This window comes from Anabrus simplex, chromosome 5 (genome assembly GCF_040414725.1).
Source record: "Anabrus simplex isolate iqAnaSimp1 chromosome 5, ASM4041472v1, whole genome shotgun sequence".
Taxonomy (NCBI): domain Eukaryota; kingdom Metazoa; phylum Arthropoda; class Insecta; order Orthoptera; family Tettigoniidae; genus Anabrus; species Anabrus simplex.
This window is the reverse complement of record NC_090269.1, coordinates 314,037,700-314,046,336: the sequence shown is the minus strand read 5'-3', so window position 1 is coordinate 314,046,336 and position 8,637 is coordinate 314,037,700. Positions and strand designations below refer to the sequence as shown.

The following is an 8,637-nucleotide window of genomic DNA, read 5'->3' as shown; positions in this document are numbered from 1 at the left end:
TACTTGCATTATTACCCATGGGTTGAAAAATATTGTTTTCAAGTTATATCAGTCTATTACACTAGCGTCAATATCCCCCCTATAACTTGAAACAATTTCGACTTTGCCTTGGTCGTAGATTGTATCTTCTCTCTTCCTCAACGCTGCTGGATGTGCTCTCCTTCTCTTGACCGGTTCCAGGGGTCAGGTTGCCTCGCCGCCAGCCTCTTCCTCGATGATAGTTGATGCATTCACCTCATGACCAGACTGAGCTGTGTCATCAGTAGCCTCTCCTCCAGGTGGACCCGTGGCAGTACCAGGCTTACTCTGTATGTGCAGCAGTTGAGTAACTCACCACCACTCCAATGCATGGACCTTGACAGGAGGGTTGGTCCTTAATAAGTAGACCCCATGGCCCAGCTGCTTATCCACCTCGATGGGACCAACCCACTTAGGTGCAAGACCTGCGTGAAACCCTCCCATATTATTACTGACTGGGTGGTTACGTCACAGTACTTGTTGGCCTGGTAGATAGATCTGGGTCTCTTCAACATCTTGAGCCTTGGCCTGGGTAAGGGATCTCTTCTCGGCCAAAGCTTGCTTCTCCTTGATGTCCTGCTGCTGCTGCTGCTGCTGCTGCCACTCTGCCAGGAAAACAGCTACATCATCTTGCCCAGAAGTGGGTGTTGGATGAATCTCCCAATCCCTGGTACCGTATAGCTGTCGACCAAGGAACAGCTCCTCTGGGGAATAGCTGGTAACATGGTTGATGCGTCGTCACAGGGCAAAGAGTGACTGCGGTATCTAATGGTCCCACAGTCGATGTTCTTTGTCTGTTAGGTGGACCCGTAGCATCCTTTTCAGCTCCTGGTTCCGTCGTTCTGTTGGATTGGCCCTTGGATTGTAGATAGGGGTGGTCCAGTGCTCCACACCCCATTCACTCATAATTTGCTGCCACTTCCTTGAAGTGAACTGACTCCCGTTGTCTGACAGAATACACCGTGAATAACCGTAACGGCTGAATACCTCATCTTGTAGAAGTCTGGTGATGCAACCCGTCATGGCTTCTTTTATCAGAAAGGCTCCAATCCATCTTGTGAATAGGTCAGTAATTACTAGGAGTCCTGTTTTCCCCCTGGTGTTCTAGGGTAAGGACCCACCAAGTCCAGGGCTATGACCTCCCAAGACCATTGCGGCCGTCATCCTCGCTGACTGGAATCTGCCTTCCTGTTGCTCGCTTTGGTGCAGATGTCTCTTTGCCTCCTGGATGTCCGGCTTCAGTGCTGTCATGGAACTTCTCGAGGATGTCCGTCGTGTGCTGTTTGGGGATCACCATTACTGCAGGCGTGTCGGAGAGGTGAGATCAGTACATCAAGGGTCCTTCATCAACTCGGAAGTTCCTTGACATCACTGAAGCCGGACATCCAAGAGACGAAGAGACATACCAGTCTATCAGACGAAGATTCTTCTGGGTCAACATGTGGAAAGACATCCTGGACTATGTGAACGGGTGCTACATCTGTACCTGCACCAAGGCGAGCAACAGGAAGGCAGATTCCAGTCAGCGAGGAAGACGGCCGCAACATGTAGCAACGTGAATTCCCTCGGGACGAGTCCACTATTGGTGTTCTGTCTCCAAATCCACTGCGTCATGGTCCTACAGGGCTTGTCTTGTTCCTGCTACTGTTGATCACTCTCAGATCAAACTCCCTCTTGATGGTCATAAGGACAGATTCCTTAGGCTCACTCTGGTGTTTTCGTGGGAACTCCCTCTTGACAATGGTGCTCCTAGCTTCAGGTTACATCGCCAGGTGCCTGGATAAACTGTCTGCTCCTATGTTCATCAGTCCTGGGACATGACACACATCGAAGTCAAATTCTGCATTTAACAGAGCCCGTCGCATCAATTTAGATTTTGAGCCAGAAACTCCGAGTTCAACCATTTGAGAGCAGCGTTATTGATGTAGAACTGGAACTTCCTTCCCTCCAAGTAGCCTCTGAATTTGCCCATGGCCCACACCACTGCTAAGGCTTCCTTCTCGGCAGTGTAGTAGCGTTCGGTGGGAGATACCTTTCTGCTGGCATATTCAATTATGTCCCTTCCGCCGTCACTTCTCTCCTGGAATAACACTGCTCCTAAGCAGGAGTTGCTGGCGTCTGTCTGCAGGCACATCTTCCGTTGAGGGTCGGGATGGGCTAGACCAGGAGTGTTGCATATCAAAGGCTTAATGTCTTGGAATGCTGCCTCTTCCTTGCTGGTCCATCGGAATGGGCGGTTGTTATGGAGAAGATCGGCAAGTGGTATTGCCTTCTCTTCAGTGTGTGGCACGAAGCTACTATACCATTTACACAAGCCAAGGAACTGACGTACTTGTCACTTGGTCCGCGGACGTTCAGCTTCTTCGATAGCTCGATTCTTCTCCGGTTGACATTCTAAGCCTTCAGATGTGGGCATGGCCAAAATATTCAACATGGAACTGGGCGAAGTGGCATTTCTCCAGTTGGCAGGTGAGTCCATGAATCTTCAATCGTTCCAGTACTTTCCTCAGACGTACAAGGTGTTCTTGAAAATTCTTGCTGTGAATTCAAATGTCGTTGAGATACACTTGGCAAAAATTACCAACATATCCTGATAATACCTTATGAAGGTGGAAGGAGCATTCTTCAATCCAAAAGGCGTTACTGCAAACTGGTACAATCCTCTTGATGTCATGAAGGCGATCAGTGGTCCAGAACTTTTCTCGACCTCAACTTGCCAGTATCCAGAGTATCCATCTCTTGAATCTTCTGGACAACGAAGTTGCACTTATCCGGGTTGATTGGATATGTACGTTGCTTGATGGGTGAGGGGGTGCTGCAATCAATGGTGTGCGTTACAGTGGTAGTCCATCCTATTTTATTGGTGATGACTTCTGGAAAGTCCTTTAAGGTATAACGGCCATACCATGTTGAATACACCGGTTCTCGTCCGATCACCACAGTTAAGCAACACTGGGCGTGGTCAGTACTTGGATGGGTGACCACTTGGGAACACCACATGCCGTTGGCTCAATTCCCTTTTGCCGGCCCCATGGTGTAGGGGTAGCGTGCCTGCCTCTTACCTGGAGGCCCCGGGTTCGATTCCCGGCCAGGTCAGGGATTTTTACCTGGATCTGAGGGCTGGTTCGAGGTCCACTCAGCCTACGTGATTAGAATTGAGGAGCTATCTGACGGTGAGGTAGCGGCCCCGGTCTAGGAAGCCGAGAGGATTCGTCGTGCTGACTACACGACACTTCGTAATCTGCAGGCCTTCGGGCTGAGCAGCGGTCGCTTGGTAGGCCAAGGCCTTTCAAGGGCTGTAGTGTCATGGGGTTTGGTTTGGTTTGGCCTTTAAGGTATGTCTCAGCTCCTCTTCTTCACTTGGTCGAAGATGCGTTAACTGGATATTTCCCACGTCTATGTCTACTTCCGTATCCTTGCAATTCTGGAGATTTCCATCGTGCCAGGCGATCCTCAGACGTCTGTCTTTTCCCAAAAAGACTTCACGAGCTGCATAGTCTAGGATCACCTTGTATTCCACCAGAAAGTCATGACCTAATATGATATCAGGTATCAGGTTCTGAATCACTGCAACTTCAATTACAATAGGCATGCCCATGCATTTAGTGGTTAGGTTAGTCTGTCCTTGGATGAAATAGGTTACACCGTCCGCTGCTCCCACTACCATTCTGAGATGGTGAAACTTTGCAGGTGGTAGTAATCTGGCAACAGCCCCATTGACAAATGAATGGCTTGCCTGGCTGTCGAGTATGGCTGAAAAATGCTCATTGACAATAGATGATAGCTGGGCGGGGTTGGCATATGATATTCACAATCTGACCAATCCCTCTCCTACATCGCCAGGGTTGCTTGTCTGTCAGTTCTTGAGGCGCATTCTTGTTCCCAGTCCCATTCCCCCTCTCAATCCAGGATGGGCCCGACCTGGTTTCTCCGACGTCAAGGTTGGGTACTTGTTCTTCAGGTGTCCCGTTCTTCCACATTGGTAGCACTTCCTAACTGCGCTGGTCTCTTCCGCAGCCTTAGCTCTTCTGTTCCTCGTCCAACTGGGTGATGATTCTATGTAGATCATCAAAGGATCTTGGTTGTAATACTTTCACTAGGGGTCGAATCTTATTGTGGAGCAGCTCTGTGATGTCTGGTAAGATCTCATTCTCACTTCCTTCCGGGTGCAAACGCTTGAAGAGCTGGTACTTCTGTAGGACGAAGGTGATAGCTCTCATGCCAGTGGGTTGTACCTCAGTCAGTAGCTCCTTTTTCACGGAGCTCTTCACCCCTTCGGAATTAAACCCAGCAAGGAACTCTCTCCTGAAGTCCATCCAGTATAAATTTAAACCCTTCAAGTTATTGGACCAAGTAGCGGCTTGCCCCTTCAATTGTGGTGTGATGAGTTGCATGAAGATGTCCTCTGGTAGATTAGTCCTTCCTAATAGACTGACCGATCCCTCGATGAAGCTAGTTGGGTTCTCTTCCAGTCACCTGTGGAATTCTGGAAGGCTCTCTATAATCACCTTCGGGTCTAGGTGTCCTGTATTCCTGGTTAGGTTTGGAGGGGTTAGAGGGTTGATGATACATCCTGTTTGAGTTAATCTATCTTCTACTGCGTGAAAGATGCTTTCCCTTATATTCTGCACATCTTCCTTGATGGTCGAAAATCGATTTTCTAACCTTCCTTCAACAGCAGAAATATGACTCCCAAACTTTCCCTCGACAGCAGAGATACGGCTTTCAAAATTTCCCTTAACAGTAGAAATTATCCCCTCAACCTGTTGCTTTATACCACAAACCTGGATTTCCACTTCCTCCTTGAGGTTCAAGATATCCCCTTCCAGCTGGCTTACCCTACTATCGCTCTGTTCAAGCTGTCCCAGTTTTGACCTGATGTCATATCTCCTGTGTTTATCGACTGGGGACATCACTAATTTGCGATGAAATTTTGTCATTTACGGTTGAAATTTTTTATTCTAGGCCCTGTTCTATATTGTAAACTTGTGTGTACACTTGTGCTATTTGTCCAGTTTAAACTGTATTAGCTTGAGAAATTTTGTCTGAAAGTTTGTCATTTACTTTCTAAATTTGGTCTGAAAGTTTGTAATTTTTTTCCGTTAAGGTGGAATTAACTCATGAATCAACATCTGAGATTTTGTCATTGAGTGCCTGCATCATGGTCAATAGGTGAGAACATATTTCGGTTATATTTACCCCTTCTTCTGTCTCTGAATCTTCATTGACTTCGATGAAAAACTTTTTGGGATCTTCTCCTTTTTCAATAAGATCTTCCCGTAACCACGTCAGCAGCGATTTCTTCTTCCCATTCATCAGGAGAATTCTCTTGGTGAGTTTGTCTTTGAACTGTTTCACTAACATAATTTCTATCACTTGCATTTTGATCTATTTTGCACTACACTCGTATTCACTCGTAAATTCTTACATCCTGTCACGGTCGCCAGTTGAAGTTATCCACAAAGACGCACACAAAATACTGTCAGTTGGTACACTTATTTATTTAGAACATTTTCACATTAATCGCGCATATAACCTAATTAACTGCTATCACAAACAAAACAATACTATGGAAATCAACAAACCACCATTTTAACAACTGCCTATCACGGAGCACATGGAGATTACAACTTTGAAACAGATGACTGCTGACTGTCTACAAACACGTCTGCCTAAACACAACACGAGGTCACAAGTATACTCCTGTTAAACCATAACCCCAAATAAGTGATAACTCGTCTCTACCATGAAGACCACCTCCTTATATATGTGCCTGGCCAGGCTTCTAGAAAAATATGTTACAAAATACATTCTCTTTAAATTCTAGAGTGCTCAATCAATCAATCAATCAATCAATCAATCAATCAATCAATCAATCAATCAATCAATCAATCAATCAATCAATCAATCAATCAATCACTACTGATCTGCATTTAGGCCAGTCGCCCAGGTGGCAGATTCCCTATCTGTTGTATTCCTAGCCTTTTCTTAAATGATTGCAAAGAAACTGGAAATTTATTGAACATCTCCCTTGGTAAGTTATTCCAATCCCTAACTCCCCTTCCTAGAAACGAATATTTGCCCCAATTTGTCCTCTTGAATTCCAACTTTATCTTCATATTGTGATCTTTCCTACTTTTAAAGACACCATCCAAACTTATTCGTCTACTGATGTCCTCCCACGCCATCTCTCCACTGACAGCTCGGAATAACGGACCATTTATATTGGTATTATAAATTTACTCATTCAGGACAAATATTTCAGATTCCCTGTGGGAATCAACATCTATGTCATCTGATGGCCAAGCAGGCATCAATTTTTGATAATGAGACAAAGTCTCTTAGTGCATTGGCACTGTCGGTGGCTCCAGTTAGCCTACGCAGTGGCCTCCACGGTATGCACTAGCCGGCGTATTGGTAGGTGTGCTAGGTACCAACTGATAAGCCCACCCTACTACACGAGGGCGAAACGCTGGCAACCAAGAATGAGTTAGCTGGAAAATTTATAATGTCCAATAACGGACCATTTATATTGGTATTATAAATTTACTCATTCAGGACAAATATTTCAGATTCCCTGTGGGAATCAACATCTATGTCATCTGATGGCCAAGCAGGCATCAATTTTTGATAATGAGACAAAGTCTCTTAGTGCATTGGCACTGCCAGTGGCTCCAGTTAGCCTACGCAGTGGCCTCCACGGATTGCACTAGCCGGCGTATTGGTAGGTGTGCTAGGTACCAACTGATGAGCCCACCCTAGCACACGAGGGCGAAACGCTGGCAACCAAGAATGAGTTAGGTGAAAATTTATAATGTCCATTAACGGACCATTTATATTGGTATTACATACCACTTAGTCGAGCAGCTCGTCTCCTCTCTCCCAAGTCTTCCCAGCCCAAACTTTGCAACATTTTTGTAACGCTACTCTTTTGTCGGAAATCGTCCAGAACAAATCGAGCTGCTTTTCTTTGGATTTTTTCCAGTTCCTGAATCAAGTAATCCTGGTAAGGGTCCCATACACTGGAACCATACTCAAGTTGAGGTCTCACCAGAGACAAATATGCTCTCTCCTTTACATCCTTACTACAACCCCTAAATACTCTCATAACCATGTGCAGAGATGTACCCTTTATTTACAATCATATTTATGTGATTACCCCAATGAAGATCTCTCCTTATATTAACACCTAGGTACTTACAATGATCCCCAAGGGGAACTTTCACCCCATCAACGCAGTAATTAAAACTGAGAGGATTTTTCCTATTTGTGAAACTCACAACCTGACTTTTATCCCCATTTATCATCATACCATTGCCTACTGTCCATCTCACAACATTATCGAGGTCATTTTGCAGTTGCTCACAATCTTGTAACTTATTTATTACTCTGTATAGAATAACATCATCTGCGAAAAGCCTTATCTCTGATTCCACTTCTTTACACATATCATTGATATATATAAGAAAACATAAAGGTCCAATAATACTGCCTTGAGAGATTCCCCTCTTAATTTTTACAGGGACAGATAAAGCTTCACCTACTCTAATTCTCTGAGTTATATTTTCTAGAAACAGAGCCACCCATTCAGTCACTCTTTTGTCAAGTCCAATTGCACTCATTTTGGCCAGTAGTTTCCCATGATCTACCCTATCAAATGCCTTAGATAAGTTAATCGCAATACAGTCCAACTGACCTCCTGAATCCAGGATATCTGCTATATCTTGCTGGAATCCTACAAGTTGGGCTTCAGTGGAATAACCTTTCCTAAACCCAAACTGCCTTCCGTCAAACCAATTATTAATTTTGCAAACATGTCTTATATAATCAGAAGGAATGTTTCCCCAAAGCTTACATACAATGCATGTCAAACAGACTGGCCTGTAATTTTCAGCTTTATGCCTATCACCCTTTCCTTTAATACAGGGGCTACTATAGCAACTCTCCATTCATTTGGTAAAGTTCCTTCATGCAAACAAAAATCAAACAAATACTTCAGATATGGTACTATATCCCAACCCATTGTCTTTATTATATCCTCCGAAACCTTATCAATTCCAGCAGCTTTTCTAGTTTTCAACTTTGTATCTTACTGTAAATGTCATTGCCGTGATAGGTAAATTTTAATACTTCTTTAGTATTAGTCACCTCCTCTATCTGGACATTATCCTTGTAACCAACAATCTTTACATACTGCTGACTGAATACGTCTCCCTTTTGAAGATCCTCGTATACACACTTCCCTTGTTCATTAATTATTCCTGGAATGTCCTTCTTGGAACCTGTTTCTGCCTTAAAGTACCTATACATACTCTTCCATTTTTCACTAAAATTAGTGTGGCCACCAATTATGCTTGCCATCATGTTATCCGTAGCTGACTTCTTTGCTAGATTCAATTTCCTAGTAAGTTCCTTCAATTTCTCCTTACTTCCACAGCCATTTCTAACTCTATTTCTTTCCAACCTTCAACTCCTTCTTAGTCCCTTTACTTTCCTCTTATAATATAGTGGATCTTTACCATTCCTTTCCACCTTTAAAGGTACAAACCTATTTTCACATTCCTCAACAATTGCTTTAAACCCATCCCAGAGTCTGTTTACATTTTTATTTACTGTTTT

The 8,637-nt window shown here is 44.3% G+C and overlaps 1 non-coding gene across 1 annotated transcript; it reads left to right on the top strand.

The window, feature by feature from the left end:
• The first annotated feature begins 2,909 nt into the window (after positions 1–2,909).
• On the top strand, positions 2,910–3,028 carry LOC136875131 (5S ribosomal RNA). The gene has a single exon (XR_010860382.2). It is a non-coding gene; the product is annotated as a 5S ribosomal RNA (ribosomal RNA).
• The last annotated feature ends 5,609 nt before the right edge of the window (positions 3,029–8,637 follow it).